The sequence below is a fragment of the Hypomesus transpacificus genome, chromosome 11, assembly GCF_021917145.1.
Source record: "Hypomesus transpacificus isolate Combined female chromosome 11, fHypTra1, whole genome shotgun sequence".
In the NCBI taxonomy this organism is placed as follows: domain Eukaryota; kingdom Metazoa; phylum Chordata; class Actinopteri; order Osmeriformes; family Osmeridae; genus Hypomesus; species Hypomesus transpacificus.
In genome coordinates, this window is record NC_061070.1 from 8,450,406 (window position 1) to 8,476,600 (window position 26,195).

The window sequence follows — 26,195 nt, forward strand, 5'->3', positions numbered from 1 at the left end:
AATTGACTCGTTAATATCTGACTCCAATTTTAAGACATGTGCACAAGTGCGTTACCTGTAACCTCGAGCGCTAAACAGTTAATGACATGAAACTCTGACGTAGATCAACATCGTCTGCTTGATCAGAGCATCGACCCTAAAGTATGCGTGTTCACTAAACAGTCGTTTATCTCTACTATAATATGGATTTAACCATAGTAGACCAAGTAGGATATGTAATCGATCACTCAGAGGCTCCGGTAAATTCCTTCGGAGCGTGGAGATGAGCTCTGTAAGTGACTCAGAGGCCTTAAGTTAAAACCTACTCCAAAAGTCTATGTTTATAATCAGTTAGCCGCATCAACCAGACTAGATCTAAGTTTTCACCGCCGTAGCTTGATAGATACGTTTCAAAGAGAACAAGTACGTCAACATGCACAATAATAGTTTATTATCTAAATAGTAAGATAATCAATACAATGGTAATGAAATATCATCAAATACACAGCATACCTTCAGAGCAATGGTTAACAAAGGTATTCACAATGAAGACTAGGCGCCTAACGCACCGGAGCTGTATCGTAAACAGAACTCGAAGTGATTGGTAAAACGTCTTCCTATATACACCCAAACCTGACTAAAATGGGGACACCGGTCACATGACTGAAAAGTTGTCTAACGGATACAAATTCAAATTGGATCATTAATCAAGGCTGCAGTAGACCAAGTGGTGCCCTTGCAAGACAAGGGAATATGTTAAACACATGTTGGTCTGCTGCAGGCACAAACTCTGTAAACCCTGTACATGTACATGTTACGGATTAAAAGTATTACTAGCATGTAATACATAAAATAAGAAACAAAAGCATATCAAACATGACTTTAAAAGCTGTTTAGAACCTTATTTTTAAGAACACTACTTTTAATGATAATTTCAGAGTCTTCCTCTGTCCACCTTCCTCTTCAACTGTTGAGATCACCTCTCCAGAGGTGGTCATTAAGGTGTGATTGTCATTTTAGCATTCATGCAAATCAACAACTGTCCCAGACAAGTGTCTGGGTGACCAGTGACAAAGGGGCTGCCAAAACAGCCCTACACACGTATACGCAAGGATACGAACGGATAGACTGCGTTTATGGTTCTCCGTAGGCTGTGGGTGCTGAAAACAATTCATCGCCAGAAGTGTAGGTGGCGCAACAGTTTTTTGTTTAAACGTCGTTGAGTGTTTATTTACCTAGGTTACCGAGAAGTCGGAGCAAATTTACAAATTAGCCGTTTCATCAATAAAACACGCACATTTTCAGCAACTACACTTCCCATTTCTCGTCACGTTTTAATTCAGATGCTGATTTACATGTACCGTTTAGCTGAAATATGAATTGTAAAAACTTTACAAGCAATGGCGGTCAAAGGATTATGTTCGTCCTGCTATCACGGTAACCCCGCCCCTGACGCAAGCGGTACTTAATACTGACCAATCACAGCCAAGGGGGTCCCCGTAGCTCTCCGTAGCTCTCCGTAGCTCTCCGTAGCTACGACGGATAGTTAGAAAATTTAGGATGTGCACGTCAAGCTCTCCGAGGCTCTCTGAGGGCTGACGGAGAGCTAGTAGAGGGCGTTCCACGGAGACAAGGGCGTTTCCATGTGTCCGTTTTTCGAAAAACGCAGAAGCATATATCGGCCTTCCGTCGTAGTTACAGCCTACGGAGAACCATAAACGCAGTCTATCCGTCCGTATCCGTGCGTATCCGTGCGTATCCGTGCGTATCCGTGCGTATCCGTGCGCCCGGCCATCCGTAAACGGAGACGCGGAAGCATATTTCAGCCTTCAAGCTACCGCACAACATCAACGTCATCGTTCTCAGCCACTCCCTCTGTTCGTTGATTGGACCTGCAATAAGTTGATTTGAGAAAACCAATTTATATGCCGAATTCCTAGACGTAGTACAGAAGCAAAATGAAAATTGAGCAGAAGTATGTAGGAGGGCAGAGCCAGGCTACATTTGCCATGCATTAGTTGACTGAAGTTGAACTGCATGTTTCATGAAGCCTCAATAAAGAAACCTCAAAATATTTCGCATTTAGGAGTATGTGTGGATGGTAGGGCTGGGCGGTATGGCCTAAAATGTTCACGGTATAATTCGTAAGCACTGACGGTATCGAAATATCACGATATATTAGTTATTCTTATAATGTAGCGCTGTCAAACGATTAAAATATTTAATCGCGATTAATCGCATTAATGTCATAGTTAACTCGCGATTAATCGCAATTAATCACACATTTTTATCTATTCTAAATGTCCCTTGATTTCTTTTTCATCCATTATTTTTTCACATTTTAATGCTCTTATCAACATGGAAAAGTGGTTCAGATTGCTTTGTGAAAAAGTTTTTTTTTTATTGAAAACAACATTGCAATCGCCTGGCTTTGATGAGCGGGCTGAGAATTCGCATCAGCTGTGTGCTTGGCCATCAAAATTGTATTTTAGACTCCACGACGTGCTGCGATGATAGCTCAGTTCACAACGACAGAACACACTGATCACTTTCGTCTTGTCAATGGAACCATTTGGCAACCTTTTAAAAGTAAACTTTCCATTCAGAATGTTATTGGCATCCATTTCGGCGTCTGGCGCTGGCAATCAACTCAAAACGTAACGTTAGCCTACTACCAGAGAATGTCTAATATCCGTAAACGGGCTCTGCTACTACTCTTAAGCCGGCTCGCAAGCCCAAACAAGTGTGTGTGGCGTGTCTGTTGTTTTGTTTCCGGTGTAGCTAGATCTGGTGCGGTATTGTAGTTTTTCTAACATCAGTGGTTGTTGCAACAGAATGTAAAAAAAACTACAAAGTTTGCTAGGTCAAAAAGAGCGTTAATTGCGCGATAAAAAAATTAACGCCGTTAATTTGGGTTTGCGTTGACGCCGTTAATAACGCGTTTAACTGACAGCGCTATTAAAATGTCATGACAATGTTATCTGCACTGCAGTGGCTAATCTACCGCACTAGGACGGATTTGGATTGGTTAACTCCGGTGTGTGGCATGAGTTGAATTTTCCAAATTTTGCTGTGTTTAATTGCCACGGAAGAGCGACTTCTCAGTGGCCTACGCATTCAACATCACTACGTTAATGGGATCGCAAGAAAACTCTTAAATATTTGCTCTAGCTATAAACAATGATTACATGGCTGAATACTTGATTCCGTTGGCCTACTATACATATTTCACAATTCTAATCAACCTGGCATTGGATTTGTCAAACTCATTCCGGTATATTCATTTTCGCGCACATGCATGGCTTTCAGGTAGGGTGACCAGACGTCCGGTTTTCCTAGCCTGACGTTGTCATACTCATAATTCTAGTCAGAATATGAGTCTGATACTGCTCCATTGGGCTGTGATTATGGGGCGTGTTTCGACCGAACCCGGAAAAAAATGCCTCCTCGCTCAATTGGATAGACTTACAACCAATCAGAGCAATGTAGTATGTTAACTTTTACCGAATCCCATAGGAAGGACGGCAAAAAACATATTTTAGATTGACTAATGCCTTGATCGCGTTTCTCTGTTCCTCTTTCAAAATGTATGCGCTGTCGATGTCTTCTAAAACAGACTTAATGATCGAATCTACACATCTCAGCTCTCCAGCGGCAGTCATGTTTGTTGAAAACAAATTCAACCCAAGCGCTCTTTGGTGAGTGGTTGATTACGTTACTGTTGATCATATGTCCATCATCGTATAAAGCCCACCCTGACAATTTGATTGGTGTGAACAGCTCTTGTTCGGGCATAGTTTTTCCCCAACGGAGCAATGCCAGACTAGCCTGGTCCTAACCAGACTCTCGTACATTGCATTTGTACATGGGCTCTATGGGCTCGATCCATTGACAACCGTTAACTTGCTTGAAGTCTGTTGTTTTTTTTGGTAAAATATTCGAAATTTGAACTAGGCTGTATCACTTATCAAACTTATATTTGTTACCAAACAGAAACACTTTACTAAATACATTTATTAATATATCGTGACACAGGCAAAAAAAAACTGAGTTGGAATAGAGAAGCAGGAACGAAACGAGATGCTATAAAAAATGTATATCTTGGAACACCAGAAAGGTGTTACCCATCCATCGGCAGTGAACCGTCAAATCAACTTGAAGTCTGCCAAGAATCTCTTTGATTCAACCATGTTTGATTAGGAAATGCCAATGAAGAAGCCCCCAAAATTTGACATTGAGAAATGTCACAATGCTTCTGGATGTAAAAGCACAGTTTTCACCGTTATGGCTAGTGACTTGCTTGTCAAGATTGAGTAGCGTTGTAATAAGAGGACCATTCCTTTGAGAAACACCCCCCATGAGTTTTGAGTGGTGGCATAAAAGCTTGTGAATACCCAATGACTCATCCAGGATATTATTCCGATGTCCAGCTGTGATTCGAGTCCAGGACTGGTGTTTATGGGCCAGCCAGATTCAAATCTAAGATATATGTGACACAGTGACGACCCCTGTTGAAGGGATGAGATACGCGATACTGATGCGGATGCATGTGGAGACGAGTCGACATGAAACCTCTAGCCTATCTGTTAGGCTGAATGTTATTTGGCCTTGTTCAGAATCATTGGATGCCACACATTATTTTAAAGAACGTAACTACAAGGCCAGACTCACTTTAGAATTGAATACACTTTAATGGAGGGGGCCAGTACAACCAAACACGAAAAAAAAAGGTGCCAAATGAAAGTGAATAGTCCCACAGGATCATCCAGACACCCACGTTCTGATTAGCCAGAGTTGACAGGGGTTTGGAGGAAAAAGTTGTTGTGTATTTCCAGCTGAAGGCCAGCATCGTCAGTGTAAATGGTGAGAGTAGCACGCTATCAATTGGCTGGCTGGCTGTGGCTGGCGTTCAGCTTCAAAGAAATGCCTGCAGGCATCAGTTCTAATATTGTCTTAGAGTCCATGTTTTCCACCTAACCACTGATGCGTGAGTGGCCTGGAAAAACATAGGGGAAACATCAAAAGTGCTTTTGAAGCGTGGGATTGTCAGAGCACAACTAAACGTTTCCACCTGAATCCTGATTGGGTTAACCAACCAGCCAGTCTCCTCTTGTGTTGAAGTGACACAATCACTCTTCTTCATCTTCGTTCTTCATATTTGGAGCTGAAGAAGGAAAGGTTAAAAAATGAATCACTATTTTAAATAAGAAAGTGACACTTCAGTGTTGTTTTAATTCCCATATAGGATCGGGGTTGTGTTGTGAGGGAGTAAGGGCAGAGCATTAAAGCTTTGGCTGTTGTGACTAACAGCTGTGAAAACTTGTTTGTAGAAGCGCGTTTCATGTCTGCAATGTTAATCCGCCACCATAACAGCATCAAAGGAGAGGATATGTCTTATTGTTTCACCATTCAGTTAACAGACAGACCTGAAACCCAGCTGAAGTACTGTACACTCTCTCTCGCCCGCCCACTCTCTCCCTCTATCTTTCATTCTTTCTCTGGTGTGCGTTTTTGTCTGTAGCTCCTATTGTCGTTGTCATTCTCTCTCTCACCCCCTTTATCTCCTTCCCTCTCCCCTCTCCCTATGTATCACACATACACACATACACACACACAGATGGTGTTACGTAAATGTGCAGGGTCCTGCCTGGGTGTTGCAATGTGAGTGTCTCTCTGGAGAGAGCTGTGTAAACAGTTGCAGTGTCAGAACAGGGCGTAACGCCAGGGGCGGCAGACCCCGTGACATCATCCTCGCACGACCCACAGCCAAGGACTCCTCACTTCTCCTCCCATGGGCCTTGAACTCCTCGGTACTTTATTGAATTAGACACAATGTGTGTACAAAAACAGACACATTTCAAAACGATCATTTGTTTGGATTTCAGTCACACCGACAGTCACCTAGGTGTCCTCCCCCCCCCCTCCCATTAGGACAATCTGGTGGTTCAGTCTGGTCAACAGCGCCGTCAAACCCAGAGATAAACATTAATAATGGCGAGTGTTTGTGTCTCTTGTCGGCATTGCCACAGTCTATGTTGGGTTTTATTTCCAGCGTCTCCTTCCTAAGGGAGTGGGGGGGGGCCAAGTGGTCCATCTACTGTAAGATAATGACAGGGCTGTCACGCTCTGCTTGACTCATCCATGCTCTCCATGTTGTTTTCAGAGTGTCACTTCAGATTTGCCTCGCTCAACAGTAAGCCTCGGCTCTCGTCTAATTGGAAGGGGAGACACTCTTGAGCCAAATGGAGTTTCCAAATTGGACTCCTCCAAGTGCTCAGAAACTCATCTCATCCTCAGTATCGAGTGCTTTGGCTTTGTTGAAGGACTCGCTTCAACGAGTTTGAAGATGAACGTTTTCAAAGGCACACGACGCAATTAGATGTGGTGGTTTTATCATTCTCATTATGATGATAAATGTTCTCGGTCACATGGGCTTTTATTCTCTACGGTGGTGTCTTCTACGTGGCCATTGGACGGATAATGATTTGGGGAATGCTTTTTGTCCTTTTTCCGGTGCTTGTATTTACATTTCAGTACCGTACGTAAGGTAACTAACTTCAAACTAGCTCGTCAAAGAGAAATATGCTACTCCTCTTTTGCAACCTCAACCTGGCTAGTGGAAAGGCAGTGCGATGCTATTGGAGGCAGGTGGATGCAGAGCGATGCTATTGGAGGCAGGTGGATGCAGAGCGATGCTGTTGGAAACAGGTGGATGCAGAGCGATGCAGTTGAAGGCCACGAGAGGTTGTTGGAGGGCATTGTGAGGTTGTTCGAGGCTGCGTGAAAGGGTTGCAAGTATTGTGAGGTTGTGCGAGGCAGGGGGAGGCTGTCGATGTCCCCCACTGCACCTCTCAGCCAAGACTCACAGCCTGCTACAATGCACTGATACATCTCCAACTGCCCCTGTCCCTGGCCAGGCATGAGGGGAAGCACTTGGACTCGGCCACCAGTCACCTTGATGTGACCGATCAGTGCTCCAGCTCTTCTTCCCCCCTACAGACATCGCACCCTTTTCTTTGAGTTCTGTTGTGCTGGATGCTGTTGTTCACATTAAATCAGGGGCATGCGTAGATCGATGTCAAGGCTTTATTTTCAGCCCTAAAGCACCTTATCCTTTTTTGTCTTGTCACGCAGGAAAACACGACATACACACACACATAAAAACATACACAAACAGACAGACACACACACACACACACACACACAGGAGGAGGCGGTTAGAGTCAGCTCTGGACACATTTGTCACTGTGGCAGGCAGGCACAGGCCTCCCTGCTCTCTGGGTTGGTGGCCTGGTTTCTGCACGGGGGCTGGCCGTGTCCTCGCTCGTGCTGCCTAGTAACTGTCAGATTTAGAGTGTGATTTATGCAAATTGGCAAAAAGGGGCTTGTGGGTCAGCAGCGATATGTGGCGTGACCATGGCCAGGATACAGGGGAGTGTTCTCAAAGACGGTTGTAGAAACAGAACATTATTCAGTGACACCCTGTGGATTATTGGCTTTACAATATGAGGAACAAAATGTATTAATGGACATTTAGTTAACAGATTACTGTAGTGGCAAGTACGAGTTATTGTAAATGCTGTAAACGTACTGTCGATGAATACAGTAACAAGGATTTGCTTTCTTCTTTTTTTGTCCCCAGTTCCTGTTCCAATCTTTACCGAAAAAGCTGTGCTCTCCGAGGAGAATATGGACGTACCTCACTGAGTAAATCCTGCTGTTCCTTGTCACCTGTTCACCTCTCTCTCTGTGCAGCCATAAGACACGTTCACAGCTCTGCATCAAAACATGTAGCAAGGCCTCTCCGCTTTTAATAGTGCTGGATCTTAGCCTGCCCTTGGGGTACTGTTTAATTAGCGGGAATGCATTAGGTCTCTGCGAGGGCTGACAAGCGGCAAGCTAGCTTCCCTGCCAGAGTTTAGCGCCAAACTGGGACTAAAGAGAGAGAGAGGAGACCTCCCCCCCCCCCCCACACACACAGCCTCTCTCCAAGGCCCTCCTCTTCCTGTAATAATGACCTAGCTGTCCGGCTGGGCAGACACCAGAGTCGCTACCTGGAGGGTTGGGGGGTGGGGGTGGACACCGCCGCTTCCCAATGACAGATGGAGGGCTGCTGAGAAGGACAGCTCACTAGGCCAGAATGCTTAGTTAGCCTGGAAGCTAGCCAGTTTGATACTGGTCCGGCCAACCACGGTTTATGTTGGCCCTACACTGGTGTTTGGCAACGCAGAATGCTGTGGTGTATGGTGTTGATGGTCTAAACAGTCTGGCATGCTTGCCGTCTCTCCTAACTGTAACTGTCACTGATTCACGGGTATGACTCACACATGTTCTTTTCTGCTCTGCCAGTTATATACAACTTTGAGTATTTGAATGCTTACTATAACTTTAATGGTACAGAAATTGTCAGCTTTTGACAAGACTGCCAATCTAAATTCAGTTTGTGGCATCAACAAGAATTCTGGCCTATGTGTTATTGCAAATATCAGATCTCCGCCATATGGAGCTAATGCTGTTGCCTTTCATGCCTTGGACTATTGTCCTAGTCAGCAGAAAATAAAACTCTTTGGTCTGGCTTGTGTTAGGGATATAATTGTTAAAAAATGAAAGCTCTTACATCATATGCCCTGCAGGCAGAGGCTGGCAAATACTTTACCAACAGCAGGACACCAAAGGGAGTGCGACAGCTCTCATGAGAGAGGCAGAGAGAGAAGAGGAGAGAGAGGGAGAGGCGGAGAGAGGGAGGGAGAAAGTCAAGACATTGAGGGGAGGGATGGAGACCGAGGGGGACAGACCTCCCACACGTGTGCCGTTCAGAACTGCTTACACGGACTCTAATGGTGGACAAGCGAGTATGACCTCCAGAAGGTTGTACAAGTAATTATGCCACTTAGGAGCTTTTGACAAGCAAGGTTGTATTGGCAAACAGACACGAGGGGCATTATAATATAATGTTCTGTATTCCATTAGACTCCCACCCCTGTCAGCCAAGACAGTATCAATCTCCTCAGCTGCTTGCTCACTGCAAGACCCTGTACCACACACTGACAGGTAGTCATTGCTGCAGATAAAGGTTGAACAAAAGTAATTTAAAGTAAAGGCTAATAACTTCAAGGAGAATATCAACAGCCAAATGTTGTGAGAAGGTACACAATCCACATACCAATACACAATAGCACATAGACACTCATGAACTCTCCGTTGATGGGGATGGTACGTTTCATGAGTTTACAGTTTCTTTTGTACTATCATAAAACAATTGATCCGTGTTTGTGTGGCGCCAAAGCCACAAGATGTCTGTGGGTCAATTGTACGGTTTTGTGTAGCATAACTATCCTCATTCCTCTGGATGAGCGTGAGAGAAAGATGTAGAAAAAGACAGAGAGTTGAGGGAGAGAAGGAGAGACTGCTGCGGCATAAAGAGGGAAGGAGAATGAGTAATGGAGGAGGGGAAGATAAGAAGCGAGGTCGGAGATGGTTTTCAGCCCCCTAACAGCAGGACTCTCTCAAAGTCTAATAACAGAAGCAGATGTGATGTGGAGACTCGGACAGATCTGGCTGATGTAACAGTTTGCTCGGGAAGGTGTTTCTGGTGTTCGTTTCATTCGCTCGGTGCAAGCTGTGCACTATTGTCGAGGGATCCGTTAACTAAGCTGTGCTCTTTACTGTGTGTGTGTGTGTTTGTGTGTGTGTGTGTGTGGAGGAGGTTTGATCAAAACTCTCATGCCAAAAGCCCTATGGTTGCCATGGAAACCCCTGTTTATAATCAGAGGACGCCAAATATTCCAGCGTACCAAACGTTGACACGTCAGTCCCAAAAAGTTTGCGTGCGACATTTCAAAAACAGTGGCACCCCACACGTGTGGTTGCGCTGCCCTGCCAAAAGAGGGTGCTGTCTGATTCACATGGAGGGAATGCAGGTCAGCGTTGCGGTTGGCCAAGATGGAGAAAAGTTGATTATGTCCAATTAAGTTCACTGTCACGTTCAACTAATGCCTCTTCCACACTCCAGCAAAGACAGACACACACACAAACCTCAGCTGGTTAATACAAAACAAAGACGACACTGAGAAGACAAATATTCAAAAGAACTGGTTTCGAATGAAGACAAAATTATAATTTGAAGGTGACTCGTTGTTTTCCTTTTCCTTTCCTGTCGGATTCTTGCCTTGAGAGGGCTGAACAGAATGTGAGGAGGCACTAACTCCTCCACACCTTCGTTTACATCCTCCCTCGTTTCTCTTTTTCTCTTTTCCTTCCCCACCTCGTCTCTGTCACTCCACTCAATCAACGTCCCGCACTCCCTCCCCACCTTCTGCTTTTCCTCTCGTCCCTCCATCCATCTCTCCACTCCAACCCCTGTCTACATCTCTCTTTCAACTCTGACTTTAGACCTCCTCTCTCACTATCCCTCCGCTCGCCTCTCCCTCCTCTCTTCGTCAGCCTCTCCACACTCCCTCTTTCTCTCTTTTTCTTTCTGTCTATCGCTCTTTCTCTCTCGCTTTCTCTGACTCTCGGTGAATTGTGTGTCAGTGTTGGATTAGAGCTGTGTCTATTCCCCATGGGAGACCTCCTGAATCAATACCTGTCAGAGACCGACCCCCCAACACACACGCGCAAACACACAGACTTCCCTTCTCTCCCTCTCTTTCTATGTTTCCTTGCCTTTCTTTGCCTTCCTCCCTCTCCATTACTTCTCTACCTCCCTGCACACTTCTACCTCCTCCTCATTTTCACAGGCAGTTGATTTTGGAAGCCACAGGACACCAAAACACACAGACACACACACAGGGGCTCACAATCCTTTTCTCTATCCACTGATACTGCTCAGGGTAGCTACTTGCCGATGGCAGAGAGACACATTCAGCCTGAATGTGTGTGTTTTCTCCCTCGAGTCTGCTGTGATACCACAGGTCTGTTTGTCTGTTTGCAGTTGAACTCTCCAGTCCCATCCCGTTCCTGTGTTGCGTTTGCGCCGCGTCCGACGCCAGCAGGGGTCTCTAAAGAGTGTTCCACTGCAACTGACGAAAAAGAGAGTGTTTCATTGTCGTGTCTCGAATACTGGCTCTTGAGCAGTCTTTCAACAAACACTGCCATTCTAGCAAGATAAATGCTAATTTTTCAGCATGTAAAACACTGTGGTGTACCAGTTTTTCCCTGCTGAGGTTCCTTTCTTGAGACCTCTCATCTTGGATTCTGACTGTGGAGACGGTATCTCATGTGTCCCTCCCTGCCCTCGAGACGTCCTTGCGTGCCGGCGTGTGTGTGTGTGCGAGTGATGCGAGGATGTAATCCTGGTGATGCATGGTAAACTCCTGACCTGTCTGGGCTCTGGGCTCTCAGTTCGATGCTACTACTTAGGCCTCTAATTGCAGCTAACATTCATTTACCCACCAAGGTTGTCACCTGGATCATTAGAGAAGGCCCTGTTTCTGTACCTCTGCTATCGTCTAGGTACAAACTGTGGGTGTGTGTGTGCCTGCCTGCACTGAAGTACATGGATCTGTGTGTGCTTGTATGTTTGTGCATGCTTGTAGGTATGTGTGTGTATGTGTATGTATCCCCCACCCATTCACCAAATTAATGGGCATATACCAAACCATACACCGTTAAACAGCATGTCGTGCAGTCCCCACCCACTATACTGCCAGATGCAAGATATGACCTAGACAGTAGCAAAGCCTGCTCCTCCTTATCAGCAATCACTCAGAACACAATGTATGCATCTGCACCGGGCCCAGATTAGACTGGCCCTTATCAACCCAGATAGCTCAAGCGTAGCACAATTCTTCCCCTCCGCTAAGAAAAAACGAATTGATTTCTTATTTCCAGGGAACGCCGTTTGTGTCACAACGACTCTGTGGCGGAGCAGCTTCTCCCGACTCCGACTTCCGAGAGAGTGGGGCGACGGGCTCTCGGACGGGGTTGGATTATATTCAATGTTTTTAATATACTCCATTTTGTCTTGGGGGTTCTGTGAATCCCCATGTGGGACTTGCTGCTATTACACACAACGCTTGGATCCCGACAGGAGACCGGTACACGACGGTGCCAGTGATTCCCCTCCAACACTCTGTAAGGGGTTCCTAGTTAAGGATGAAATATGGCTGTCTGTTGGGTATTAAATATGAAATACTAGGCTTTAAGGACCATGAGGTCAGCCAATGCTTATCTGTTTTTGATTTAAAAACGAAAAAAAAGAGGATCTAAACAGCTACACGTTGCTTTATGCCGTGATAAAGCAACGAGAAAGCAGACTGCTCCAGTAGCTGGACAGACAGATGGACAGAGACAAGCAGGCAGGCAGGCAGATCGCACCAGCCTCTCACCAGCTGGATGAGCTCTTTCAAGAACTACCCCTGTGCTTCTCCCTCTTTCTCCGTTCCTCCATCTTTCTCCGCGTGTCTTTTGGTGCGCGCGCGAGAGAGGTTGTGAACCAGTGAGCTGGCGTGCGTCCTCAGATAGCAGGAGTCACGGTGTGTGCTCCAGGTAAATATCCATTCCGAGTGGGGCGTATTTCCCTGCTCACACCCATAGCATGAAGCCAAAGTCCCTCTGACACTTTCCCCTGTGTTGTGCCAGCTGCAGTTATCTGTCCGACAACAGTGTCACTTAGGTCTCCCCCACCACACAACACATACACAGACTCTCCCCCCCCCCTTCTCTGTCTTTCTTCTCTCTCTCTCTCTCTCTCTCTCTCTCTCTCTCTCTCTCTCTCTCTCTCTCTCTCTCTCTCTCTCTCTCGCCGTCTCTCTCTCTCTTGCACACCCTCTCTGAGTTTCACAGGTTCAATGGCAGAAAATCTATAGCCCTTTCTAGGAGGAGGAATTCCATTAGATAATAGATATGGAATCCATCTCGATTCCCCACCTTATCGTCTCCCGGAGTGACGGATCAATACTGGGGCTTCAGCTCAACTGCCAACAATAACAGAAAATTGATGAGACAGAGAGGCTGTGTGGGGTGGTCGGTAATGGCATGTACTGCCTCCCCTCCCTACCCTTCTGTTGTAAATCAGAGGGGCGGTTGATTGGTTTGAGACTGCACTTTGTGGGGGTGGGGGGTTGACGGGACTGCGTAGGATTCCAAAAGTGGGAAATGGACAGAATGTGTAGGTTACCACAGTCCCCCACCCCCTGTACACACACACACACACACACACATACATCACCATCACTACCACCAACCCTCCACCCTTGTTTCTCCAGAGACAAATGACTGTTTCCTGTAGGAGTTGCCAGGTGCAGCGTTTACAGAGAACGTTGCCAGGCAACGTGTTCCAAACAGGGGCCTGCTTCTGAGGAGCACTGCTGGGTGACAGGGAGTTGAACTGGTCACATGGTACCAGGCTCTGGTCCCTGCTAGCGCCCGCATGGGAGGTGGTAGGAGTTGCTGAGGGCCCACGGAAGATCGTGTCATGGTTCAGGAGGACTGTCTTCTCAAAAGATGACTCACTGTTTACAGTAGATAGGCAGTAGTGAGGGGGCTACAAAGAAAGTTTACAGTTCCCTGAAAAAGGTGGAGAGTTCAGAGTCCACTCTTAGCTCTTTGTTTATTCTGCTCTTGCTTTTACTACCGGGAATTTACAGTCACAGCCCCGGGGATACGAAGACATGGACGAGGAAATTAATTGCTAATGCTCAGAAAACAATGTACTCCCTAGTTAAAGTCTGAGTTTACTCACTGTGCAAAAGCCCATTTTAGAGCATAGGCTAAGAGCTCTCACTGTGTGTGATGCTAATGCTATCCCACAGGTCACACATCAGTGTTATGAATGTAACCGGCCTCAGTAACCAAGTGTTATTTAACGCTCTCTACACTTACCCCTGTCCTGTGGCATCTGACCCCCCACCCACCCCAAAACCACTTCCCCAACCCAAACAGTAGGTGGCAGTGTCCTCTGTTGTTTCAGAGGGAATTTTAATACATTAGGATGAAACAGTAGTCGGTGCTAAGTTCAAAGTAGCGTCTCCTCTCCAGTATCTGTCAGTCATTTAGGTCGTGGAAAGTCGAACCAAAACGCAACAGGAAGATCCCAGGTCACGTGGGCATCTTGTACACTTGTCTCAGAGATGTGTTCTCTGCCATCACTGTCCAAATCAAGGAAGAGAGGCAGAGAGAAGAAAGCCTCCGTAGATAATTGAGATGCTGCCTGTAGCAACTGGTGAGCGACCAGCTTTTCTCAGGCATGAACTCTGCCTGTCTGGGCTGTCTGGGAAGAATTATCTCCTGTAATAGAGTCAGATCTTCACGGGCAAATCCTTTTAATGTCACCCGGAGAGCCCAAGGGAGACCACCCTCGTTGGAGATAGAGTGGGAGTTAATTTCAGCAATCGACTCTGAGGTAATACTACTACACCCTAGTTTCTCTCCAAGCGGCCTTTTATGTGTGACTGTGTGTGTCTCTGTGTGTGTTTACATGTGTGTGTGTGTGTGTGTGTGTGTGCGTGTGTGTGCGGACTCTGGCTTTTGTGCATTACAGTCCCAGTCTTGCCTTTCCTCATCCCATTCTGAAGGACTTCCTCCATGTTTTGATTTGAACTTGAGCTCTCAATACAATCAGAAAATTACATCTGGGTGAGATTTGGAGAAAAAGAACTAAATGTTCTGAAAGTTTTAATCATTTTAGAGAATAGTCAGGAGAAGAGGTCTTAACAGGAAGCTTGGACAGAGCACTGCCTTCTGGGAGTGAACCGTGCCTTGGTTTGTCTCCTAGAGCTCTCCTACAGGCAGAGTGATGTCATGCATGGGAAGGTATTTCTTTCAGACACAACCTGTCTGCTCCTGTCAGGGCCCTCAGTAACTCGATCTGCCTTGAAAGTCTGGGAGAAAACGCTGGTCACTCGCAGACAAGGGCGTTATTTATTTTCTCTGGAGGAGATTCAATACTTGCTCCTGCTGCTCTGTGACTGCAAAGCTCCAAGACACATCCTGCACTCAAACACAGAACATACTCAACCCTGAGAGACAGGAATAGAAGGCTCTTTAGTGCCTGATACTTTCCTTTTTCCAAGTAGGGTGGTTGAGTGGTGCATTGAGTTGTCTGTTCATTGCGATTTGTTTGTTGAGTGGCATCATCCTACTTTGTCAAGTCTCTCCAGTGGTCTCAAACAGTATAGGCTGCCTGGTTTGCATCCCAACGATTTTTGTTCCAACTACACTTGGCTCATGTTGCTGTCTCTAATTCAGGCTCCAACTCAAGATGAGGAGACAGTCTTTCTGTAATGGCCTCAAAAATGTGCTTTGAGCATGAGTCACAGCAGCTAGTTGGTTTTTAAGCGTGATGGAATCATGCAAACACAATGCTTGTACATCTATCTTGTCTGCAGCTGTGGTACACCGAAAGAAGTGCAAAACACACACACACACACACAAACGTTCTTTTAATGCGTAATTCTGCAACTAAACTCTGCTTCAAAACATGCCAACACTGAGGCATCCTACTGAGTTGGAGTGCAGCGATCGACTGGCTTAAAAGGTTATGCCGATCAATACAAAGTTGTTTTGTGCACCAGAGCTATTATATGAATGTCATCGTGAGGAATTGGCTCTACCCTGGGTGGCTTGTCTGCTAGGTGTCTCTCTTAAGCTCCTGTTTTAGAAAGGGTTAGCTTCGGAGAAAATTACTTTCTTTTTTTGGGTCAGGACCCTTATGGCAATATCGTTCTTCCTTCCGCCAAAATATCAAAACATTTATCGTACAGAGGTTGATTCTTTTTGAGAGTAACACACGTAATCCCTACCTTTCCCTTTTGGTTGTATTGGTGGTTGCATGGTGGTAATGCTACATCTGAAACAATGCGCAAACAAGACTTGACCAGGGGTTCTTATGGCTCTGTCTTCCTGAAAGGAGCTCTGGGAGTTAGGTGGTCGACGGTGCAGTCAAGGATGACAAAGAGGTTGAAGAGAACACTTACTCAACTCACGCGCTCCCTCTGGTTTGTGTTGCCTCCAAGGTCAGAAACCGCATTGCATAAGGAAGGGGAAAAAAGGCTCTGAACAAGGCTTGCACATACGCATGCATGCACACATGGGACAAACATGCAACAGAGCCACCATGAGGGGAAGAAGCCTATAAATAGCATCATCACTGCAACCGTCACCCCAAGCACTGGCTGAAGGACCGCCATTCCTTTCAACCCCAATTTTATAATCGGAGCAATATCTCTCAATATAAAGTGACTGCTTCTGCTCAAGTCATGCGAGACTAGAATCAGGGAAGGAGCATGATGTGGTTTGTGTTTTCTCATGGTTACATGCATGCCACAGCAAAAAAAATGTTTACCACCCGTCAACATTTTTAAACCTGTAAGCTACAAACCCTTCCTCTCCCCCCCCCCTCTCCACCTTCCCTCTCCATCTCCCACTCTTTCATCCCCACCTCCTTCTTTTAGCCTGAGGGAGCTGTTAGCTATCTGGATGCTGGAGCTGTATTGTGAGCACTCATTGATTGCCTCTCTGCCTCTCACAGCCAGCCAAGCTAGTCAGCATGGGGCCCGAGCTGTCTGCTTTATCGGTCACCACTCAGAGTCTACACACAGAGCAGGAGAGAGGGAGGGAGGGGGGATGGATGGATGGAGAGAGAGAGGGAGGGCAAGAGAAAGAGAGAGAAGAGGGCAGTGAGGAGAGAAAGGGAGCGAGACGAAAAGAGAGAGACGGAGCCGCGGTCCATTTCGGAAAGGCCGTACAAACTCACTAAAGCTGGCTGTCAGTCGCATCTGTTTTCCTGTCCCTCTTCCCCTCTTCCTCTCCTTTCCTCAGCTCAGGGAAGAATCAATAGGGTACTCGACCGGATTTTTCTCGTCTTGTTTTCACACAGTGTTTCTCTGCCTTTCTCAGTGGGGGCTGATCCATTCAGTCTCCTTTAACCCTGCAGACATCTTCTCACAAACACACTCACTGTCTCCTGCTTTATTAATACACCATCGTAGCATTTTACCCACCTGCAACTTGAACACAGAGGTGCCAGGAAGTATTTTCTCGGCGGTGTCTAGAGCAGAGCCTGGCGGTAGGTTTGCAGGTAGCAGTTATAAACAGCCATCAAACCTCTGTTTGAATGGGAGAGGCTGATGTCAGCACAACTGAAAGTCTCCCTCCATCATGTAGCTATATGAAGCCCCCGCAGCATCCATCACTCTTGTCACACACACACACACACACACACACACACACACACACACACGGACTCGCGCTCAGAGGAGAGCCAGTCCTCTTCATGAAAAAGCGCAGACTGAGAAGTGCGGGGAGAAGAAATGTCGAATAGTCTTGTGATTGAAATACTGTACATCTGTCAATCAGAACCAATGTCAACACAGCTTGTTGGATACTTTTCATTGGCTCCTTTGAGAGTGTTTTGCCTTGTTGAAACACACTTCACTCTGAACAGACTCTTTGTTCTCTGTACTGATACATCCACTCAGACCGCTCTGAACCTGTGTTTGGTATTATACACACAGCCAAGTCAAGCCCAAGTCACCCCACCTACAACCCATCCATCTTCCTGGCAGCCATCTGGCCATATTGTTATGGAGAACCTGAGCTTTGCTTCTTGCTATGAATGCTTGGGTTAGCTCTGACTACAAGCTGGCTTTGAAGAAGAGAGTGCAGCTGAAGGACTGGTTGCAGGTCTCCTGGATACTCGTGAACCCTGTCCCCTTCAGATGACATCAACAAAAATGTGATGGATGAGCCAGAACACGTAGTATTAGGATCCCTGTGAAAAGTATACGGCAGTGAGCTACAAAAGAGTGCACATGCTTCGTTGCTGTGGTCACCACAGTACTGCCACTATTCCTGTAAGACACTCCTTAACACATAGTATTCTGACCTTTCCTAAAAAAAAAACTGGTGTAACTAGGTACATTATGTTAAAAAACTAATCTGGAAAATGATTACATACTATATGTAATATAGACATATATTGTCAAAGCTGTAATCTCTGAGATCCACAGAAAGCAGGCTACAAGACGAGAGATATCAAGATCATTCACGCAGATGAATGTTACTGATAGAAGTCATCATTCAGACAAGCCAGAAACAAATCAGGCCGCAAGTTCACTGCCGGACCACAGTGACATTGACCGCCTTCTGCTTCCCCTCCCCCTTCAGTCACCCTGTGCCTCTGAACGAACACAATCTCCTTCTAAGAAACGGCCCCCCGAAATAAAAATGACTGACTGCCGGAGTTAGTGATGTCACCGGCCACATTTATCCCCGTCAGGGAGGATAACAGTCCCCACCAGGAGGCCAGGGCGTCCTTGAGACACTCTGCTCTGTGACAGAGACGACCAGGCTGCCCGCCACCACCCCTTCCACACACACCCCCAACCACATTACTGTCAGAAGGAAGGAAAAGGGAAGATTGCAGTTAGCACTGGGGGTCATGGACGGGCTTTACCCCCCTTTAAGGAACTGTTCCAGGCTCGGGGAAAGTAGTGGCTCAGGCACTTAAAAGTTGTTTGGACGGACAAGTTTGAAATTTCAGTCTTGTTGTAGCTATCCACCACCACTACAAAGATAGGGCACTTAGCACACTGTAGGGTCGAATTACATGGCTAATTACAGTATTGAAACGTAATAATAATAATAATATACAACTTTAAGAGAAGCTGCACGGACTGAACTTATATGAGGCAGAGGGGAAGAAGAAAAAAGCACCGCAGGAGGAGCGACATTCTATCTGATGGACTGCTCGAGCTTAGGAACTGCTTGGCCCTCCCTCTGGCCAGTTCAGCCTCGCTTCACTAGTTGAAGAGAGCCTGGCGTGTGTGATTGTGTGCTTGCATGCGTGCGTGTTAGTCGGGAGAGACATTGTTCCTTGACGTCACCGCTCAGCCCAGCCTGCCGCTGTAGCCACCGCCGCTGCTCTCAAACATGTCTTTGTTATTCCGAGGCTTCCATCGGAGATCGGTGATCCGCAAAATACGGAAGCTGATAGCCTATGCCTAGCGTCTTAGCCATAATACAAGGACAGCAGATAATACAGCAATTATGACATGCATATTATAAAAATACATAAAGGATCTAACCTACATCAATAAACAATCACAATCAGATGCCGATCAAAATTGTTTTTATAACTATTAGCCTATATATAACAACCTGTGTTGATGCTCAATTATGATAGTTAGCCTAATACAAAATAATTACAAATAATTATGTTTGCATTTTAACGGACCTGTACATTCTATAATTTGTTTATTCTTAGCTGGCCAACATGGCGTATATTAGCCTATTAATTATAATTGTTTATAATGACCATTTGTTATTAGGTTAATAACGTTATCTTTTTGATGTAACAAATACACTATTTTCCCACATCACACAGGCTATCATAAATAGATAATTGAAGTAGTATGGAAAATACACTCACACAGTAGGCCTATAGGCTAATATAAAAAAAATCAATGTAAGAAAATCACGCTACACCAGCTATAGAAGCTCACACCCAACCGAGGTATTCCAACGTCTCTCCCTCTGGAGTCTGGGACATATTTTGTCAGCAACCACCAAGCATGGCTCTCTGGTAACTGAATAGCCAGTGTAATTTGACACTTCAACTTGCGGTGCTCCACGGTAGTTGATTCAGTCACTCACACACCAACGTAGGGCGCTATTCTCAGGCATTTGATCCTGTAATCGTATATTTTAAAGGTACGCTGGAATCGATAGGCTTAAAAACAAAGAGGATATCATCTCCTTATTGAAGTCGTACCTGAAAGTAAGTTACGTGTCCGTCTAATCACGCCTTGCTGTGGGTTTTGTGTACGAATGGCTTTAGATAGATGTGTTCGCCACTTGCTGGACATAGGGCTACCCTCCGCTAACAATGGGGTAACCCCGAACCTAGAATCAAAACGTATTGCCATTAGCCAACGTTATTTTTACATGTTTGTCTTACAGCTTGTAGTTAGTTGTGATTACACCTTGAAGTCAGTTTTGATTTGTAGGTTACGTGTAGTAGGCTAAATGCGTGCATGTGGGTTGTCCTTAGCCCACACTGAGAAATTGCTTGAGCTCTATGCCCCCGACCTCGCATAAACAATCGGGAGAGAGGTGCACTAAAGTCTTCAAAAATAGTAGGGTTTATTATTGTAGCCTGGAACTGCTGCATTTACGCGGGTATTGAGTGGTACATGATTTTAGCCTACCTCTAATCGTTGATCCTTAATAGAGAGAAATGCTAAGCCGCGAATATGTCAGTTAGCTAACAGTCCAGCCATACTTACAGCCGAGTTACCTGTTTTCCAAAATAGCCTACCTGTTGTAATGCAATTACAAAGTCACACTATTGTTGTTTTGTTACATCCTGAATAACTGTTGTATCTCCCGCTCGCATGCTGTAAATGTATCCATAGGCGTTTGTGATGTTCCAACCACTGATAGGTGCTATTGGCCTCAGAGCAGCTCATCCAACGCAAACCTTTTAGCAGATATTAAATGTTGTTACATTTTGCCGGTGTGGCGGACTATACCGTTGCATTCCTGTGTATGTATGACTCATACAGTATGAGGCCAATCGGGGTAGAAGGGGTTCTCATGTTGTAGGTTACTAGTTCTGCAATTCTCTCTCTTGACTCGGTCCGGTGGAAAAGGCAGGGTAGGCTACTTAGGAGCGGAAAAACTCAACTGGAGAAAAAGAGTGAGAATAGCCTACAGCTCGTTATTTGTAAACCGGCCTGGCACTAAAGTCAGATAAGGGGAAGAAGTGGATAATCAGATTGTTGGCAGCTGAAATTGATCTGTGTGAGAACAGGTTGCTACTTGTGTGTAGTAACTTGTATTACTGTGTATAAAAGACATACCTAGGACCTTCAAGCAGCCAACAAACTGATTACCCGGCTGCTAATGTTGCTGCCCCCTCTGTCTTCAGACTGACGTGAATCACAGCCAAAATACATTATTTGAAAAAATTGACATTGCTACATGGATCATATCTGAACATGTTATGCACTTTATTAAGTACATTTCACCTTTATGAATGTCTTTGTAGTTTTCTGCATGACAATATTTAAGACATTCATTACCATATTGTGGAATTTTGGCACTTGTTTCGTTTTTTCACAATGTATGCTTCATGTTTTGGCTGCTTGCAATGTTTGGGACTACCTAGTTGTTATGATCAGTGACCTATGCTCTTTTGTAAAGCTCTCTCTTGGAAGTCGCTTTGGATAAAAGCGTCTGCTAAATGTAAATGTAAAATGTAAAGAGTATAAAGGAATAATGACTCACACCTGGTTAGGGACATTTACCCTGGAGTGGTGCCCAGAGGTTGTGTCTTGTGTAGTTAGGAACACCGAAACATTACGCTTAAACATGCTCCTGTTGCTCATCATCTTGAAACTTTCACAGTTCCCCTCCTCTTCTCCCCCGGTTCATATGTCCTGGTGCCGCAGCCACAGCCTGTAAAGCATTTAAAACCTGTTGAACACAAATCAATGTTTTGACATTTCCGTAACTGTTAGGGGTTCTATTGTGAAGTGTTGCGAAACACTTGGCAGCCGTTCACTCGGCGTGGGTTCTTGCAGTCTGCTGTCTCGCCGTCGGGCGAACCCACCCACTACTGTTCTACTGTTAAGTCAGCCTTTGTTTCTCCTTCTCTGTGTTTCTCACTCGTGTTCAGCATATCTAGTATGGTTGTTTTCTAAGCGCTCGTGTCTGCCGTTCACCGCTATACGCAGTACTGCATTCTTCAAGCAGTCATTTGGCAGCTGAACGTGCACCTGCTCACAGAAGGTTCCCTGGGTTCCAGTGTTCACTTCCAGCCTTTTAGAGGAAGTGTCGTGTAATGCTCAGTATGGTTTGATAACGTGTCCTGCTATGGTGTACTTTGGGGAGGGGATGGGGGATATAGGCTAGACTAGATACTTACTTGTATGAGCATTGTCCTCATTCAGAAAACCGGTGAAGAATCTGGAAGCCTCAGTGTTTTTTGAAAAGTGCTTTTTCAACCAGGAAGAAAAGGAGGGGGAGAAGGCGCTTTAGAAGGAGAGTGCAGAGAAAAACCGAGAGCAGAGCAAGAGGAGGGGAACCGACTTGCCTAGCCTGTCACTGGCTCATGCATGTTTGATTTGACGTTCTTTGAGAAACGAGCGCAGAGGATGTCACGACGGCACTGTCCTGTTCCCTCGTGGAGAGGCAGGGCCCTTGAATCATAAATGACACCCAGCTTCACCAGGAACAATATGAGAGTTCAGGGCCCGCACAGGGAGAACAAAATGTTCCCTCCGTCCTTCCGTCCGTCTTGCCACCGCTGCTGCTGCACTCAAGCTTTCTCACCATCACAAGCAATTACCTTCACATTTTTACTGCTGATGAAATCCTCACTGGGGCGGCCCGAGTGTGTGTGTCTGGGTGTCTGGGTGATGAGTGCCTGCGTCTGTGTGTCTGTGTTTTTGCTTGCCGATCCTGTTTAAGCGAAACAAACCCGTCGTCGTCCGTCCTACGACACGGTTGTTTCTTTCCGCTCGCCTTTCCCTCCAAGTACAGCCACTAACGAGTCCCTTCTCTCGCCTCTCGCTTGGCCGGTGGGCTTAATGGTGTCAGCCCTGTCGCCCCACGTGTGCTCGAGGTGCCTCTCTCCTGGCGACTTGGCCTCCCTTTAACGTGCCGGCCGGTGCTAAGAGGCCTGCACCTGGATGTCTCAGGAGGGGGAGCAGGGGCACGAGGCCAGTTTGCTGGCCTGTGTTCGGACTGTGTGTCTCCCCCCCCCCCCCTGTGCTTGAGCTGCTGCCAGATATCAGTTAGCCGCCCATTGTGAGGGTTTGTTTGTTGATTATTGGTTAATTCAGTGCGAAGGCGAGTTGAGAAGCGCAGATTTACGTTCAAGGTTATTATAGCCCCCCCCACCCCCCAAAAAAACACTTACATCCATGAATAATTCTGCAACAGTCATTATTTCAAAATGTTGTTTTTCTTCTGAGGTGGAGAGTCTCTAAGTCTAGTCTGTGGGTCTGACAGTGTTGTGGGAGAGATGGAGACTGATGGCAGAGATTCCGTGAAGGCGGTATACTCCTATCCAACATGGCCTCCAGGGACACATACTTCCTTGTTCTCTGACAAGGTAAATTAACTAGGATTTACTAACCGACGGGCTCCATATTTATTATTTTCCCCCCGACGTGGTTGTTAGACGGAGAGTGCCAAAGCATTCCTCAGACGTCACCAACTTCTGCACAGCAAAAGGTTAAATGAATTAAGTTTATTGTTGATCAGAAGATATTGTAATGTGTCAGCTCAGTCTCACTCTGCCTCCTTTTGGAGTGTGTGTGTGTGTGCTCGACACTGGCAGTTCAGCCAGGCGGTTTCCCAGGGTTCTAAGGCCCGACAGTCCTTTCATTCCCCTGCCTGGTCGGCTCAGATAAAGGGGCATATTTTAAGCCTCAGTGTGGAAACACTGTAAAAAGAGAGGAGGGAAGAGCAGGGGCTAGAAGGGGAGGGAAATATAGGGGAGAGGATGGGGGTTGGAGGGGTGGGTGGGGGGAGGCATATTTGTACGCCTTCCTTTTGCAGATGTTTGTGATAACGGTTGGACTCCTCTCGGCAGTGCTCGAGTCAATGAATGTACATACTGTTGACAGTTATTTGAGCCCTGCATGTTCTAATCACACCAGATACAACAACTTTCCTGATTTCCACAGATTAGATGTTGTCCAATCTACTGTTCCTAAGGGCTGGTCCCAGACAACAGCCCCTGTGCTGCAAACCATGGTTTATCATATCATTAGAGGAGCAGTCTTATCACGGGTATTCCGGAGACGGCAATGATGCACTGCGCGAAGCTTGCCAGGGACCAACCTCCCCAAAATATTTGTCCTTGTCTCCCAGCACTTTTTAATTATCTGTTGACAAACAACGGCGGTTTTGCTGTTGCCTCGTGATATAATCAATGCCAGCAATGCCATAATAGATAAAGTGGGATGAATGAGGGAGAATCTTTGCGCAACACAGTAAATCCTTTGGCCCCTGTGAAAATAAACCATGTTCGTTATTGTTCAGTCCTCAATGTGTGGATGCGTGTTTCCAATCAAAACCCGACAATATCAATTAGTAGGCTAAATGTCCAGCAATCCGTTGAATCGATGGACATGAACGCCTCTAATAATAATACATTTGATTTTCTAATGCACTTTGAAAACAAATCTCAAAGTGCTACAGTAAAGATGATAAAACGAGGTCAAACATCCATATAAAATACAATTCGATCATTAAAACTCATAAGATCTGCTAAAAAGCAATTCTTCCGTCCTTTTTTAAAAGGCCTCTGCAGTCGTTTTCTATCGTCTTCTTGTCCAACAGCCTTTTACATGCCTACGGCATGGGCTCTACGGAACATGAATGGCATGTGTTGACATTGTTAACGGCACACGTGAGGCGATTGCACGTTTCATGGCTAGACGTGTGTGTGTGTGTATCTGTGCAGCCACTTAAGCCGAGTTGGCGCAAACGACCGTGTGGACATGATCTTACGCGCTGTTTTGGATATGGGGGGAGGTGGTTGGGGTTGCAGTAGGCGACTTACTCGAAATTCTGTTCGTAGCGAAATGTGTCTTTTCTGTGTCTTGACAGTCAACAGTAGACAGACTCGGCTCTGAAATATGAATTAGGGCCAGACTGTCTGGGCTGTAGCCCCGTCTCCAATCCCCAAGCCCAGCCTTCCCTGGTTGTCAGGTCTCCTTGCCATCCATGTCGTCCTGGATGTCTAATCATTATAATTGTATTGTACATTGGAGGAGACCATGTTCAGATGAGGACTCATGAAATCACCTTGGTGATGGCGTGTGTGTGCGCGTGCGTGTTTTTGTGAGTGACTGAGTGACTGAGTGAAAGAGAGGGGGGTGGAGTTGGAGGGGGTCTCCAGTTCCTGGCCTGGTTTTCTCTGGAATTCCTTTGTTTTTGGAAGCCTGGAATGAGAGAAACTGAATCGGTGTTGCCTGAGGATCTTTGCTCCTTAAGAATTCTCCACACGTAGCCTATGTCTTGCTTCTACCAACAGTTTTTTTTTTAAAGTTAGTAACTCATTTTAGTTTTGAACTCTTAAGTAACAAAAAATGAAAATGTTACACGCACACATGTACATTGTGGCACACATGTAAAAGTGTGTTCTCTCGCACAGTGAATTCTTTCACACAATTGTCTATGGTACTACAGTGAAAGGGGTGGAGCCAAGCAACAATATCCTGTTCAGCCGGCGGGTTTAAAGAAACAGACACCTAGGTCAAAGTTAAACTATCTCATACCTCAGATATGGTTCTATAATGATCTGAGTCAGTGTTCTCAAACAGTATCGTGTGGACTCTTCTTTGTCAATTCAAAGAAACTCATGTATTCCACAGATCGCATCTTCATCAAATTCTCCTTTTGAACCACTGTCATTAAGGAGAATAGTAATGGTTGCAAACAAATCGCGCAATCATCCCCTCTTTTTGGGCTTGTATACTCCCCTAACTTTTCCCGGAGCACTTTTCTTTACCAGGAGGCTGTCACTTTAAGCAGCTACCATCCACAATGGTGAGCGCTTTTCCCTCACATTTGAAGGGGGCTAGTGTTGAGAGAAGGGGGCATTGAATAGGCTTGTTGCCTGCCTCCCTATTTAACCAGTCCCATTCTCCCTCACCCGGCCATGGAACACACAGGAGAGTGGCTGGAGGAAGACAAGAAAAGATGTGGAGGAGGAGGAGGAAAGAGGAGTTGGAAGAAGACTCGTGGGGGTGTCAGGGATCACGTGAGCGGTAATTGTATTTGCGTTGGGCTCCTTTCAGGCTGTCACAGCAAATCTGTTTGACTCGTCACTCTGTAAATCATTATGAAGGCTAAAAGCCTTTCTATTGGATTGCTGGGTACAGGGAGACTGCCGGTTGCCTTTGTGCCATGGTGGTGATGATGAAGTCTGTTTCTGGCCGTCCTGCTGTGAAGGTTATTATTAACTACCAGCTCCACTCTTTGTCTCGGGTCTCCGAGTTGTTTTTAAAAGGAGAAGCACGAATGGGAGAGATCAGTGTGAGTGAGTGTGGGTTGACGTGTGTGTGTGGGCTTCCAAGGTTTCATGTCTTTGCATCTTGATTCTTTGCTCTCGCCATGGATCAAAGCTTAATTGAGTTGTTTTAAACTCGGGACCGAAGGAAGGCACACGACCGCAGAGCTGAGGCTGCTCTCTGTTGGTGTTCAGCGCGTAACAATGCCTCTCGCGTCTGGGGAGTGTTGGTGTGAAGTCTTCG

At 45.9% G+C, this 26,195-nt stretch overlaps 1 protein-coding gene across 6 annotated transcripts in view; it reads left to right on the forward strand.

The window, feature by feature from the left end:
* The first annotated feature begins 19,534 nt into the window (after window positions 1-19,534).
* zmiz1a (zinc finger, MIZ-type containing 1a) overlaps window positions 19,535-26,195 on the forward strand; it is a 45,494-nt gene continuing 38,833 nt past the window's right edge. For 4 of the 6 annotated variants that reach the window (XM_047029245.1, XM_047029249.1, XM_047029250.1 and 1 more), the window contains exon 1: window positions 19,535-19,699. The gene's annotated coding sequence lies outside the window, so the exon portion shown is untranslated. The other 2 variants (XM_047029247.1, XM_047029248.1) reach the window with 2 other exon arrangements.